The sequence below is a fragment of the Choloepus didactylus genome, chromosome 2 (genome assembly GCF_015220235.1).
Source record: "Choloepus didactylus isolate mChoDid1 chromosome 2, mChoDid1.pri, whole genome shotgun sequence".
Classification (NCBI taxonomy): domain Eukaryota; kingdom Metazoa; phylum Chordata; class Mammalia; order Pilosa; family Megalonychidae; genus Choloepus; species Choloepus didactylus.
Window position 1 is genome coordinate 118,739,536 of NC_051308.1, and position 16,568 is coordinate 118,756,103.

Here is a 16,568-nt window from a genome sequence, read left to right on the forward strand (position 1 = left end):
CATATCCAAAAGAATGAAAGAGGACCCCTACCTCACCCCCTACACAAAAATTAACTCAAAATGGACCAAAGATCTCAATATAAAAGAAAGCACCATAAAACTCCTAGAAGATAATGTAGGAAAACATCTTCAAGACCTTGTATTAGGTGGCCACTTCCTAGACTTTACACCCAAAGCACAAGCAACAAAAGAAAAAATAGATAAATGGGAATTCCTCAAGCTTAGAAGTTTCTGTACCTCAAAGGAATTTCTCAAAAAGGTAAAGAGACAGCCAACTAAATAGGAAAAAATTTTTGGAAACTATGTATCTGACAAAAGACTGATATCTTGCATATATAAAGAAATCCTACAACTCAATGACGATAGTACAGACAGGCCAATTATAAAATGGGCAAAAGATATGAAAAGACAGTTCTCTGAAGAGGAAATACAAATGGCCAAGAAACACATGAAAAAATGTTCAGCTTCACTAGCTGTTAGAGAGATGCAAATTGAGACCACAATGAGATACCATCTCACACCAATTAGAATGGCTGCCATTAAACAAATAGGAAACTACAAATGCTGGAGGGGATGTGGAGAAATTGGAACTCCTATTCATTGTTGGTGGGACTGTATAATGGTTCAGCCACTCTGGAAGTCAGTCTGGCAGTTCCTTAGAAAACTAGATATAGAGATACCCTTCGATCCAGCGATTGCACTTCTCGGTATATACCCGGAAGATCGGAGAGTAGTGACACAAACAGATATCTGCACGCCAATGTTCATAGCAGCATTATTCACAATTGCCAAGAGATGGAAACAACCCAAATGTCCTTCAACAGATGAGTAGATAAATAAAATGTGGTATATACACACAATGGAATACTACACGGCAGTAAGAAGGAACGATGTTGTGAAACATATGACAACATGGATGAACCTTGAAGACATAATGCTGAGCGAAATAAGCCAGGCACAAAAGGAGAAATATTATATGCTACCACTAATGTGAACTTTGAAAAATGTAAAACGAATGGTTTATATTGTAGAATGTAGGGGAACTAGCGATAGAGAGCAATTAAGGAAGGGGGAACAATAATCCAAGAAGAACAGATAAGCTATCATGGGTAATTAAATGTTCTGGGAATGCCCAGGAATGACTATGGTCTGTTAATTTCTGATGGGTATAGTAGGACCAAGTTCACAGAAATGTTGCTATATTAGGTTACTTTCTTGGGGTAGAGTAAGAAAACGTTGGAAGTAAAGTAGTTACCTTAGGTTAGTTGTCTTTTTCTTACTCCCTTGTTATGGTCTCTTTGATATGTTCTTTTATTGTATTTTTTTTTAATTTTTTTATTTTTATTATTTTTATTTTTCATACAGTTGATTTAGAAAAAAAAAGTTAAAAAAAAAACAAAGCAAGGAAAAAAATATGCAGAGCCCCCTTGAGGAGCTGGTGGAGAATGCAGGGGTATTGGCCTGCCCTACCTCAATGGTTGCTAACATGCCCACAGACATAGGGGACTGGTGGCTTGATGGATTGAGCCCTCTACCACAGAATTTGCCCTTGGGAAGACTGCTGCTGCAAAGGAGAGGCTAGGCCTCCCTATAATTGTGCCTAAGAGCCTCCTCCCAAATGCCTCTTTGTTGCTCAGATGTGGCCCTCTCTGTCTACCTAAGCCAACTTGAAAGGTGAAATCACTGCCCTCCCCCCTACGTGGGATCAGACACCCAGGGGAGTGAATCTCCCTGGCAACGTCGAATATGACTCCCAGGGAGGAAAGTAGACCCGGCATCGTGGGATGGAGAACATCTTCTTGACCAAAAGGGGGATGTGAAAGGAAATGAAATAAGCTTCAGTGGCAGAGAGATTCCAAAAGGAGCCGAGAGGTCACTCTGGTGGGCACTCTTACGCACAATATAGACAGCCCTTTTTGGGTTCTAATGAATTGGGGCAGCTGGTTGTGGATGCCTGAAACTATCAAACTGCAACCCAGAACCCATGAATCTTGAAGACAATTGTATAAAAATGTGGCTTATGAGGGGGGACAGTGGGATTGGGGGGGGGCCATAGGGATCACACTCCCGTTTGTCTAGTTTGTGGATGGATGAGTGGAAAGGTGGGGGAAGGAAACAAACAGACAGACAAGGGCGCCCAGTGTTCTTTTTTACTTTAGTTGCTCCTTTTCACTTTAATTATTATTCTGGTTATTTTTGTGTGTGTGGTAATGAGAGTGTCAGGGATTGATTTTGGTAATGAATATACAACTATGTAATGGTACAGTGAACAATCAAATGTAAGATTTTTTTTGTATCACTGTGTGGTATGTGAATATATCTCAATAAAATGAATAATTAAAAAAAAAATTCCCCTCTGGCTGTGGACCTGTGAAACTTAGAACAAGTGATCTGTTTCCAATATAAAAAGGAGGGACAGTCATAGGATAAACATTCCCATTGCCATAAGGAGAAACTGAAAGGAAAACAGGGTTCACAGGACCAAGACAATTCCTAAAACCTGCAGGGCAAACTCCATTAGATTTCAAAGTCTGAAAGTCATTTATCGAATGACATTTTATCCTTGGGGCTTGAGAGGGCAGGAGTCCAACCCTTTCCAAAGGTTTATGTGGCGGCTCTTTTCTTTCCAAATGCTGGGATGAGTGCTCCAACATATCCACCTATTGGGGAGACTACCTTCTTTTCGTCCCCACCCTCCTCAAGCATTGGGGTGCCACCCGGACTCTGCCTCTCTGGGGCAAAGGTTCTCCCCACTCCCCAGAGAATGTGCTCCACCCTCTCTGAGGCCTGGGGTGGCAGCGTTCTTCCTGAGCATCTACGTGGAACCCCTGCCCTCTGCCTCCAGGACAAATTCACCCTTTCCTCACGTGTGGGCAGCTCTGCTCTCCCTGCCTGAGACCTCTTGACTCCAGATCTCAATCTCCGTGGTTATGTCCTTGAAGAACTTCTTCCTACAATTTGTTCCTCCTCCGTAACCTTGAGTCCAGACCAGCAGTGGTTCTGTGTATACAGATCTCACAAAAATTCTGTAGGCTTGGTGTGCCAGTTTGTATACTTATATCCCCCAGAAAAAGCCATGTTCTTTAATGCATTCTTGTGGGGGCAGATGTATTGGTGTGGCTTGGGTTGGATTCAGTGTCCATGGATATGTGACCCACCCAACTGTAGGTTATAACTCTGATTGAATAATTTCCATGGAGGTGTGGCCCCACCCATTCAGCATGGGCCTTGTTTTGTTTACTGGAGCACTGTAGAAGCTCAGAGGGTAGGAGCTCATGGTGAGCTGGAGCTGAGACAGACATTTTGAAGATGGCCGTCAGAAGCTGATGCAGACATTTTGGAGAACGCCATTTTGAAACACAATCCGGGAGCGAGCAGACGCCAGTCATGTGCCTTCCCAGCTAACAGAGGTTTTGTGGATGCCTATAGGCTTTCTCCAGTGAAGGTACCCTTTGTTGATGGACACTTTGTAACCAAATAAACCCCCTTTTATAAAAGCCAATCCGTTTCTGGTGTTTTGCATCCCAGCAGCATTAGCAAACTAGAACACTTGGCATGCAGTTTACAGGGTTCAAAACCATCAGACAATAGGATTTTCTGCAAATCCTTTCTGAATAACTCCTTCTCCAGTCTTGGCTTGTACTGAAATGGTGGTCGGGTTCTGTTTGGTTAAATCCTCAGGTGAGGCTGTAGCCTCTGGGTCTCACTTTCTGGAAGCCTGGAATTTTCCAAACTATCAGTTTCTGGTTTCTTTGTACCCAAGAGTTCATTTCTAAGCTTATCTCTGTCCTGTTGCATTTTACTATAAGCTGCAAGGAGAAGCCAGGCTACATCCTCCACACATAGTCTAGAGATCTCCTCAGCTAAGTATCCCAGCTCATCGCTTTCAAATTCTGCCTTCCATCCAACACTAGGACATAAGTTTGCCAAATTCTCTGCCGCTTTAAAACACAGATCATCTCCCTTCCAGTTTTCAACAACACTTTAGCCATTTCTGCTCAAGGCTTCATCAGAAGTTTCTTTAGAGTCCATATTTCTGCCAACAGTCTCTTAAAAGCTGTCTAGGCCTTTTCTATCAAGTTTCTCACAATTCTTCCAGAATCTTCTGCTTATCCATTTAAAAAGCCATTCCAACATGTTTGGTATTTGCAAACTCAGCAGCACCCCACCCCAGGAACCAAAATCTGACCCAGTTTCCTAATGCTGCCATTTTATGCAAAATACCAGAAATGGATTGACTTTTATAAAGGGGGTTTATTTGGTTACAAAGTTAAAGCCCTAAGGCCATAAAAGTGTCCAAACAAAGGCATCAACAATAGGCTACCTTCACTGAAGAACCTGATGGCATCCCGAAAACCTCTGTTAAGTGGGAAGGCATAGGCACATGGCTGGTGTCTGCTCCAGGGTTCTGGTTTCAAAATGGCTTTCTCCCAGGATGGTCCTCTCTGGGGGTCTGGGGATGTTCTCTCAGTTTCTCCCAGGCAAACTCTGGGCTAGCAAAGATCTGCTTTCAATGGCCATCTCCAAAATGTCTCTCTTGGCTACAGCAGGGAGTTTCTTCTGTCTGAGCTTTTATAGGCCTCCAGTGATTTAATTGAGACCCATGCTGAATGAGCAGGGCTGCACCTCCATGGAAATAATCTATTCAAAGGTATTACCCACAGTTGAGTGAGTCACATCTCTATGGAAACAACCTAATCCAAAGATTCCAATCTAACCAAAACTAATACATCTGCCCCCACAAGACTGCATTAAAGAGCGTGGCATTTTGGATGACATGATACATCCAAACCAGCATAAGTATTTTCTAAATGAGACCATACAGTATCTGTCCTTTTGTTTATGGGTTATTTTGCTGAACATTATTATATTCTCAAGGTTCATTCACCTCATTGCATACATCACAACTTCATTCCTTTCTGTAGCCACACAATATTCCATCGTATGTGTACATCACAGCGTGCCCTTCCACTCATCAGTCAATGGACCCTTCAGCCACCTCCATCCATTGGTTATAGTGAATAATGCCACCTTAAACATCAGTGTGCAAATGTCTATTCGAATTCCTGCTTTCAGTTCTTTTGAGGGTATTCCTAGAAATGGGTTGCCTAATCATATGGCAACCCTAAATTTAGCCTCCTGTGGATCCAGTACATTACCCTCTGGAAGGGCTGCACCATTCTGCTACCCTACCAACATTGAATAGGTATACCTCTCTCTCCACCTTTTCTCTAGCATATGAATCTGTTTATTTATGTATTTATTTATTTATTTAGACTCTGCCAATTTTGTTGAGCTGTATTCATATAGCATATATTCTGTCCAAAATAAACAGTGTCTCTCAGTATACTCATTTAGTGTGCAATCATCATCACTCTCAATTTTAGACAATTTTCATTGCTCCAAAGAGAAAAATAAGAGATAAACACACCCACACCAAAGAGAAAACCCAAAATACCCTGTAACTCTCATCCACCATCCCTCCAATTATTTACCCCTAGTATTGGTAAGGTACTGGTGAGATATCCCTGTTAAATATAGTCCATAGCATGCAGTAGGTAGTTTTTCCTATATGCCACTCTATTATTAATTCTTTGTACAAGTGTCATACCTTTGAAGTAGTTCGTTCAAGAACTTATTTATATTTGTAGTGCTTATTGGTGATACATGACTTTAAGCAACCCCTTTCAATCATATTCACTTTCAATACTGCACTATTACGTATAATACCACTAACAAACTACCATCAACTCTATTTATTCCCATATATTTAAGTTCAGCTTGTTAACAAGTCTGTACACATCACGTAATCATTCCCCCTTCTCCAGCTTCTATCTTTAGGTCCCCTATATTCTACATTTTAATACTCTGTGTTTACATTTTTTACTGGGTTCATATTAGTGAAATTATACAATATCTATGCTCTTTTTGGCTTATTTCACTCTGCATTATGTCTGCAAAGCTCATCCATGTTTTCACATGCTTCAAGACTTCATTCCTTATTACTGCTGCATAATCCATCATATGTATATGCCACATCTTGTTTATCCACTCATCTGTTGAAACACTTGGATTGTTTCCATCTTTTGGCAATTGTGAATAATGCCACTATGAACATCAGTGTGAAAATATCTGTTTGTGTCACTTCTTTCAGATCTTCTGTGTATACACCAAGTGGAATTGCTGGGTCATAGGGCAGTTAAGTATTTCGTTTCCTGAGGAACCACCAAACTGTCCTCCATATAGGCTGTACCATTATACATTTCCAACAGCAGGGATTTAGTGTTCCAATTTCTCCACATCCCCTCCAACATTTGTAGTTTCCTGTTTGTTTAATAGCAGCCATTCTTACAGGTGTGAGATGATATCTCATTGTGATTTTGATTTGCATTTCCCTAATAGCTAATGAAGATGAACATCTTTTCATGTGCTTTTTAGCCATTTGTATTTCTTCTTCACAAAAATATCTTTTTAGATCTTTTGCCTATTTTATAATTTGTTAAGTTTTAGAATTTCTTTATATATGCTGGATATCACACCATTATCAGATATATGGTTTCCGAATATTTTCTCTCATTGAGTTGGCTGCCTCTTCACCCTTTTGACAAAGTCCTTTGAGGCACAGAAGCATTTGATTTTGAGGAGTTCCCATTTATCTATTTTTTCTTTCGTTGCTTGTGCTTTTGGTGTAAGATCTAAGAAGCTACCCCCTATTACTAGGTCTTGAAGATGTTTCCCTGTTTTCTTCTATGAGTTATGTGGTACTGGCTCTTATATTTAGGTCTTTGATTAAAACTTTGAGTTAATTTTTGTATAGGGTATGAGGTAGTGGTTCTCTTTCATTCTTTTGCATATCAATATCCAATTCTCTCAGCCCTATTTGTTGAAGAGACTATTCTGTTCCCGTTCAGTGGATATGGAGGCTTTGTCAAAAATCAGTTGACCAATGATCTGAGGGTCTGTTTCCAAACTCTCAATTTGATTCCATTCATATGGAATCAATATGTCTGTCCTTGTGCCAATAACATCTTGTTTTGACCACTCTACCTTTATAATAAACTTTAAAATCAGTCTCTTCTATAGAGGAGAATATTATTGTAGAAACATCTATTGCTCCTTCAGTTTTGCCAATGTTTGCCTCATGATGTTTGGAGCTCCCTGATTGGGTGCATAAACATTTATGATTCTTATTTCTTCTTGTGAATTGTAACTTTTGTTAATATATAGTGTCCTTCCTTGTCTCTTATGATGTCTTTGCATATAAAGCCTTTTTTGTCTGATATTAGTATAACTACCCCTGCTTTGTTTTGGTTACTGTTTGTGTGCAATTTTTTCCACCCTTTTACTTTCAATCTATTTGTTTCCTTGGGTCTAAGGTGACTCTTTTGTAAACAGCATAGAGATAGATCATACCTTTTAATCCATTCTGCCAATCTGTATGTTTTAATTGGGGAGTTTAGCCCATTCATATTCAAAGTTATTACTGTAAATGCAATACTTGAACCAACCATCTTATCCTTTGGTTTTTATTTGTCAAATCTATTTTTTCCCCTCTCTTTTTATCCTTTAAGTTACTCTTCAAATCTGTGCCCTTCTCCAGACCTTTCTCTTCTGTCTTTTTTTTTTTTTTTCAGTTGTCAGAACTCCCTTTAGTATTTCTTCTAGGGCAGGTCTCTTGTTAATAAATTCTCTCAGCATTTGTTTGTCTGTGAAATTTTTTAGTTCCCCCTCATTTTTAAAGGACAGCTTTGCTGGATAAAGAATTCTTGGCTGGCAATTTTTATTTTCCAAAATCTTAAATATGTTATACCACTGTCTTCTCGCCTCCATGTTGCCCATTGACTGGTAGGTATTTAGTCTTATGTGGCTTTTCTTATATGTAGTGAATAACTTTTCTCTTGCTGCTTTCAGGACTTTCTCTTTCTCTTCAGCATTTGACAATCCAATTAGTATGTGTGCCGGTTTGTATATTTATGTCCCCCAGAAAAAACCATATTCTTTAATGCATTCTTGTGGGGGCAGACATATTCATATGGATTGGGTTGGAACCTATTGGTTCAGTGTCCATGGAGATGTGACCCACCCAATTGTAGGTGATAACTCTGGATAATTTCCATGGAGGCGTGGCCCTGACCATTCAGCATGGGCCTTGTTTAGTTTACTGGAGCACTATATAAGCTCAGACAGAAGGAGCTCATAGTGAGCTGGAGCTGAGAGATTTTTTGAAGATGGCCGTTGGAAGCTGATGCAGACATTTTGGAGAACGCCATTTTGAAACAGAACCTGGAAGCAAGCAGACACCAGCCACGTGCCTTCCCAGCTAACAGAGGTTTTGGGGATGCCAATGGCCTTTCTCCAGTGAAGGTACCCTTTGTTGATGGACACTTTGTGGCCTTAAGACTGTAACTGTGTAACCAAATAAACCCCCTTTATAAAAGCCAGTCCATTTCTGGTGTTTTGCATTCCAGCAGCATTAGCAAACCACAACAGTATGTATCTTGGACTATGTCTATATGGATTTATTGTATTTGGAGTTCATTGGGCTTCTTTAATTTGCATATTTATGTCTTTTATAAGGATTGGGGTGTTTTCCCCTATTTTCTCCTCAAATACTCTTCCCAGCCCTTTACTCTTCTCCTTCTGGAACACTAGCCATTCTTATATTTGTGTGCTTCATGTTGCCATCATTTCCCTGAGATCAAATACAAAGTTTTGCCACCTTTTTCGCCATTTGTTCTTTTGTGAATTTGCATTCAATTTTCCTGTCTCTAGTTCACATATTCTTTCTTCAGCCTCTTGAAATCTGCTGTTGTGTATCTGTAGTTTATTTTTAAGTTGATCTACAGTATCTTTCATTTCCATAAGATCTGCTATTTTTCTATTTACTCTTTCAAATTCTTCTTTATGCTCTTCTAGTATCTTGATGTCCTTTGTCTTTAGCCAGCCCATTGAAGTTTATTTTGGAGATTTATATGTACTTCTTTGATTAGTTGTTCCAAATTCTGTGTCTCCTTTGGCTTTTTTTTTTTTTTATCATCATTTTATTGAGATATATTCACATACCACGCAGTCATACAAAACAAATTGTACTTTCGATTGTTTACAGTACCATTACATAGTTGTACATTCATCACCTAAATCAATCCCTGACACCTTCATTAGCACACACACAAAAATAACAAGAATAATAATTAGAGTGAAAAAGAGCAATTGAAGTAAAAAAGAACACTGGGTACCTTTGTCTGTTTGTTTCCTTCCCCTACTTTTCTACACATCCATCCATAAACTAGACAAAGTGGAGTTTGGTCCTTATGGCTTTCCCAATCCCATTGTCACCCCTCATAAGCTACATTTTTATACAACTGTCTTTGAGATTCATGGGTTCTGTGTTGTAGTTTGATAGTTTCAGGTATCCACCACCAGCTACCCCAATTCGTTAGAACCTAAAAAGGGTTGTCTAAAGTGTGCGTAAGAGTGCCCACCAGAGTGATCTCTCAGCTCGTTTTGGAATCTCTCTGCCACTGAAGCTTATTTCATTTCCTTTCACATCCCCCTTTTGGTCAAGAAGATGTTCTCCGTCCCACGATGCCGGGTCTACATTCCTCCCCGGGAGTCATATTCCACGTTGCCAGGGAGATTCACTCCCCTGGGTGTCTGATCCCACGTAGGGGGGAGGGCAGTGATTTCACCTTTCAAGTTGGCTTAGCCAGAGAGAGAGGGCCACATCTGAGCAACAAAGAGGCATTCAGGAGGAGACTCTTAGGCACAAATATAGGGAGGCCTAGCCTCTCCTTTGCAGCAACCGTCTTCCCAAGGGTAAAACTTATGGTAGAGGGCTCAACCCATCCAACCACCAGTCCCCTATGTCTGTGGTCATGTTAGCAACCATCGAGGTGGGGTAGGCGAATACCCCTGCATTCTCCACAGGCTCCTCAAGGGGGCACTACATCTTTTTCTTTTTTCCTTGTTTTTCTTTTCTTTTTTTTTTTTTTAACTTTCCCTTCTTTTTTAAATCAACTGTATGAAAAAAAAAGTTAAAAAGAAAACAAACATACAATAAAAGAACATTTCAAAGAGACCATAACAAGGGAGTAAGAAAAAGGCAACTAACCTAAGATAACTGCTTAACTTCCAACATGTTCCTACTTTACCCCAAGAAAGTTACATAATATAGCAACATTTCTGTGAACTTGTTCCTACTATATCCATCAGAAATTAACAGACCATAGTCATTTCTGGGCATCCCCAGAACGTTAAATAGCTTATCTGTTCTTCTTGGATTATTGTTCCCCCTTCCTTAATTGCTCTCTACTGCTAGTTCCCCTACATTCTACATTATAAACCATTTGTTTTACATTTTTCAAAGTTCACATTAGTGGTAGCATATAATATTTCTCTTTTTGTGCCTGGCTTATTTCGCTCAGCATTATGTCTTCAAGGTTCATCCATGTTGTCATATGTTTCACGGGATCGTTCCTTCTTACTGCCGCGTAATATTCCATCGTGTGTATATACAACATTTTATTTATCCACTCATCTGTTGAAGGACATTTGGGTTGTTTCCATCTCTTGGCAATTGTGAATCATGCTGCTATGAACATTGGCGTGCAGATATCTGTTCGTGTCACTGCTTTCCGATCTTCCGGGTATATACCGAGAAGTGCAATCGCTGGATCGAATGGTAGCTCTATATCTAGTTTTCTAAGGAACTGCCAGACTGACTTCCAGAGTGGCTGAACCATTATACAGTCCCACCAACAATGAATAAGAGTTCCAATTTCTCCACATCCCCTCCAGCATTTGTAGTTTCCTGTTTGTTTAATGGCAGCCATTCTAACCGGTGTTAGATGGTATCTCATTGTGGTCTTAATTTGCATCTCTCTAATAGCTAGTGAAGCTGAACATTTTTTCATGTGTTTCTTGGCCATTTGTATTTCTTCTTCAGAGAACTGTCTTTTCATATCTTTTGCCCATTTTATAATTGGGCTGTCTGTACTATTGTCATTGAGTTGTAGGATTTCTTTGTATATGCAAGATATCAGTCTTTTGTCAGATACATGGTTTCCAAAAATTTTTTCCCATTGAGTTGGCTGCCTCTTTACCTTTTTGAGAAATTCCTTTGAGGTGCAGAAACTTCTAAGCTTGAGGAGTTCCCATTTATCTATTTTCTCTTTTGTTGCTTGTGCTTTGGGTGTAAAGTCTAGGAAGTGGCTGCCTAATACAAGGTCTTGAAGATGTTTTCCTACATTATCTTCTAGGAGTTTTATGGTACTTTCTTTTATATTGAGATCTTTGGTCCATTTTGAGTTAATTTTTGTGTAGGGGGTGAGGTAGGGGTCCTCTTTCATTCTTTTGGATATGGATATCCAACTCTCCCAGCCCCATTTGTTGAAAAGACCATTATGGCTCAGTTCAGTGACTTTGGGGGCCTTATCAAAGATCAGTCAGCCATAGATCTGAGGGTCTATCTCTGAATTCTCAATTCGATTCCATTGATCTATATGTCTATCTTTGTGCCAGTACCATGCTGTTTTGGCAACTGTGGCTTTATAATAAGCTTCAAAGTCAGGGAGTGTAAGTCCTCCCACTTCGTTTTTCTTTTTTAGAGTGTCTTTAGCAATTCGAGGCATCTTCCCTTTCCAAATAAATTTGATAACTAGCTTTTCCAAGTCTGCAAAGTAGGTTGTTGGAATTTTGATTGGGATTGCATTGAATCTGTAGATGAGTTTGGGTAGAATTGACATCTTAATGACATTTAGCCTTCCTATCCATGAACATGGAATATTTTTCCATCTTTTAAGGTCCCCTTCTATTTCTTTTAGTAGAGTTATGTAGTTTTCTTTGTATAGGTCTTTTACATCTTTGGTTAAGTTTATTCCTAGGTACTTGATTTTTTTAGTTGCTATTGAAAATGGTATCTTTTTCTTGAGTGTCTCTTCAGTTTGTTCATTTCTAGCATATAGAAACATTACTGACTTATGTGCATTAACCTTGTATCCCGCTACTTTGCTAAATTTGTTTATTAGCTCTAGTAGCTGTATCGTCGATTTCTCAGGGTTTTCTAGATACAAGATCATATCATCTGCAAACAATGACAGTTTTACTTCTTCTTTTCCAATTTGGATGCCTTTTATTTCTTTGTCTTGCCGGATTGCCCTGGCTAGCACTTCCAGCACAATGTTGAATAACAGTGGTGACAGCGGGCATCCTTGTCTTGTTCCTGAGCTTAGAGGGAAGGCTTTCAGTCTCTCACCATTGAGTACTATGCTGGCTGTGGGTTTTTCATATATGCTCTTTATCATGTTGAGGAAGTTTCCTTCAATTCCTACCTTTTGAAGTGTTTTTATCAAAAAGGGATGTTGGATTTTGTCAAATGCTTTTTCAGCATCTATTGAGATGATCAATTGATTTTTCCCTTTCGAGTTTTTAATGTGTTGTAATACATTGATTGTTTTTCTTATGTTGAACCATCCTTGCATGCCTGGAATGAACCCCACTTGGTCATGGTGTATGTTTTTTTTATGTGTCTTTGGATTCGATTTGCAAGTATTTTGTTGAGGATTTTTGCATCTATATTCATTAGGGAGATTGGCCGGTAGTTTTCCTTTTTTGTAGCATCTTTGCCTGGTTTTGGTATTAGATTGATGTTAGCTTCATAAAATGAGTTAGGTAGTGTTCCATTTTTTTCAATGTTTTGAAAGAGTTTGAGTAAGATTGGTGTCAGTTCTTTCTGGAAAGTTTGGTAGAATTCCCCTGTGAAGCCATCTGGCCCTGGGCATTTATTTGTGGGAAGATTTTTGATGACTGATTGGATCTCTTTGCTTGTGATGGGTTGGTTGAGGTCTTCTATTTCTTCTCTGGTCAGTCTAGGTTGTTCAAATGTTTCCAGGAAATTGTCCATTTCTTCTACATTATCCAGTTTGTTGCCATACAGTTGTTCATAATATCCTCTTATAATTTTTTTAATTTCTTCAGGATCTGCAGTTATGTCACCTTTTTCATTCATTATTTTGTTTATATGGGTCTTCTCTCTTTTTGATTTTGTCAGTCTAGCTAGGGGCTTGTCAATCTTGTTGATCTTCTCAAAGAACCAACTTTTGGTGATATTTATCCTCTCTATTGTTTTTTTGTTCTCTATGTCATTTATTTCTGCTTTAATCCTTGTTATTTCTTTTCTTGTACTTGGTTTAGGATTGGTTTGCTGTTCATTTTCTAGCTTCTTCAGTTGATCCATTAGTTCTTTGATTTTGGCTCTTTCTTCCTTTTTAATATATGCGTTTAGTGCTATAAATTTCCCCCTTAGCACTGCTTTTGCTGCATCCCATAGGTTTTGGTATGTTGTGTTCTCATTTTCATTCGTCTCTATATATTTAGCAATTTCTCTTGCTATTTCTTCTTTAACCCACTGATTGTTTAGGAGTGTGTTGTTTAACCTCCAGGTATTTGTGAATTTTCTAAGTCTCTGATGGTTATTGACTTCTAATTGTATTCCATTGTGGTCAGAGAATGTGCTTTGAATAATTTCAATCTTTTGAAATTTATTGAGGCTTGTTTTATGTCCCAGCATATGATCTATTCTGGAGAAAGTTCCGTGAGCACTAGAAAAGTATGTGTATCCTTGTGATTTGGGATGTAATGTCCTGTATATGTCTGTTAAATCTAATTCATTTATCAGATTGTTTAGGTTTTCAATTTCCTTATTGGTCTTCTGTCTGTTTGATCTATCTATAGGAGAGAGTGATGTGTTGAAGTCTCCCACAATTATTGTGGAAACATCAATTGCCTCCTTTAGTTTTGCCAGTGTTTCTCTCATGTATTTTGTGCCACCTTGATTGGGTGCATAGACATTTACGATTGTTATTTCTTCTTGCTGAATTGCCCCTTTTATTAGTATGTAGTGGCCTTCTTTGTCTCTCAAAACATCCCTGCATTTGAAGTCTATTTTATCTGAGATTAATATTGCTATACCTGCTTCCTTTTGGCTGTAGCTTGCATGAAATATTTTTTTCCATCCTTTCACTTTCAGTTTCTTTGTGTCCCTGTGTCTAAGATGAGTCTCTTGTATGCAACATATTGATGGTTCATTTTTTTTGATCCATTCTGCGAATCTATATCTTTTAATTGGGGAGTTTAATCCTTTTACATTCAACGTTAAAACCGTGAAGGCATTTCTTGAATCGGCCATCTTATTCTTTGGTTTATGTTTGCCATATTTTTCCCTCTCTCTATTAATATCCTTTATTGTACCCATACCGAATCTCTTTAGTACTGAACCTTTCTCCAAGTCTCTCTGTCCTTTCTTTGTTTCTCTGTCTGTAGGGCTCCCTTTAGTATCTCCAGTAGGGCAGGTCTCTTGTTAGCAAATTCTCTCAGCATTTCTTTGTCTGTGAAAAATTTAAGCTCTCCCTCAAATTTGAAGGAGAGCTTTGCTGGATAAAGTATTCTTGGCTGGAAATGTTTCTCACTCAGAATTTTAAATATATCGTGCCACTGCCTTCTCGCCTCCATGGTGGCTGCTGAGTAGTCACTACTTAGTCTTATGCTGTTTCCTTTGTATATGGTGAATTGCTTTTCTCTTGCTGCTTTCAGAACTTGCTCCTTCTCTTCTGTGTTTGACAGTGTGATCAGTATATGTCTCGGAGTGGGTTTATTTGGATTTATTCTATTTGGAGTTCGCTGAGCATTTATGATTTGTGTATTTATGTTGTTTAGAAGATTTGGGAAGTTTTCCCCAACAATTTCTTTGAATACTCTTCCTAGACCTTTACCCTTTTCTTCCCCTTCTGGGACACCAATGAGTCTTATATTTGGACGTTTCATGTTATCTATCATATCCCTGAGGTCCGTTTCAATTTTTTCAATTTTTTTCCCCATTCTTTCTTTTATGCTTTCATTTTCCATTCTGTCATCTTCCAGGTCACTGATTCGTTGTTCAACTTCCTCTAGTCTTGTACTATGAGTGTCCAGAATCTTTTTAATTTGGTCAACAGTTTCTTTAATTTCCATAAGATCATCCATTTTTTTATTTAGTCTTGCAATGTCTTCTTTATGCTCTTCTAGTGTCTTCTTGATTTCCTTCATATCCCGTACTATGGTCTCATTGTTCATCTTTAGTTCTTTGAGTAGCTGCTCTAGGTGCTGTGTCTCTTCTGGTCTTTTAATTTGGGTGCTTGGGCATGGGTTATCCATATCGTCTGGTTTTTTCATATGCTTTATAATTTTCTGTTGTTTTTGGCCTCGTGGCATTTGCTGAACTTGATAGGGTTCTTTTAGGGTTTGTAGACCTATTGAAGTCCTTATCTCTAATTTATCAGATCTACAGCTTCGTGGAGTACACTTTCTCTAACTAACCAGCAGGTGGCGTCCACGAGCCACCTGTTCTCCACGAGCCAGTTCTCCCCTGCTTAGCCTTTTTGGTGAGTGGGGGAGTGAGTCTTGTGGGGTCCAATTGGTGTACCAAGCTTGCGTGTGTAGTTGGTATTGCCTGCCCTGTATGTGGGGCGTGTTTCTGGGCAGTCGGGAAGGGGGGGTGGCCCTAACAATCAAATCTCCCTGATGATCCTAGAGTTTCAAAGCTGCTGTAATAGTCTAATCCTTCAGTTCAGTCCTGCCACAGTTTGTCTCTGCCACTGACCCACAAGTCCTTGGTATTGGCGTATGGCTCCTGAGACTTTCAAGTGGGCCCCTCTTCCAGGCCGTGCAACCCGGGTCCTCTGTTGAGGGATGACTGTACTATGTCACAGGTGAGTGCCGTCCCCCCAGGGCAGTTCTGGGCTGCTGGGCTGTGTAGGGAGGCTCCCAGTCTGCTCAAATGATGGCTGAATGGGGCTTTGTTAATTCACACTGCTCCACCTTCCCAGCTCTGGGACAATCAGCTGAGGTTGCAGGGAAGGCTAATGTCCACACCCAGTTTTGTGGTGTGTGCCTGTTATTTGAAGCACTTCCGTCACACTGGGTTGTCTGGGGCAGCTCTGGGCTATGGGGCTGGCAATGGGCAGGAGTGTTTCCTGTCCACCAGGATGGTGGCTGTGAGCGGACACCCCCCTTTTCTTGGGAAGTTGTGGTGTTTAGTGAATTTTCTCAGCCACTGGATTATTGCCTTTTGTCTCAGAGCTCTCTTAGTTCTGCTCTTGACTTGACGTGCCCAAATTGCAATTCTTTGAAGCTTTCTGTATTGGGCTTCTTAGAGTAATTGTTTTAGAAAAAGAAAAAAGGATTAAAAAAAAAAAAAAAAAAAAAAAAAAAGAAGGGCCCTCCTCAGAGATCTAATGGGTTATTGAAATGCTAATAGACAAAGCAACCAGGGCCATTAAGGAAAGGTCCACAGGGCAGAGAGATCAGCTTTTCTTCGGGATTTGCATATGCGCCTCAAGGCCTGAGCTCCGCCCTTCCCCTTTCTGTGTTCACCAGAACTCCAAAAATCCTCTGCTTTTATTTTGGAGTTTTTCGTGTTATTTTTTTTTTTTTTCTATGCCTGTCTCCTCTCTGCTGGGCTGGCAGCTCTCAGATTCTCTGGTGTCTGGTCTCAGTCTATCTATGGTTGGAGTATGGATCAGTAGAATGAGTTT

At 39.6% G+C, this 16,568-nt stretch overlaps 1 protein-coding gene across 1 annotated transcript in view; it reads left to right on the forward strand.

Annotated features, from left to right (window-relative positions):
• Positions 1-16,568, forward strand: part of FMO5 (flavin containing dimethylaniline monoxygenase 5) — a 73,748-nt gene that overhangs the window by 8,618 nt on the left and 48,562 nt on the right. The window lies entirely within an intron of this gene.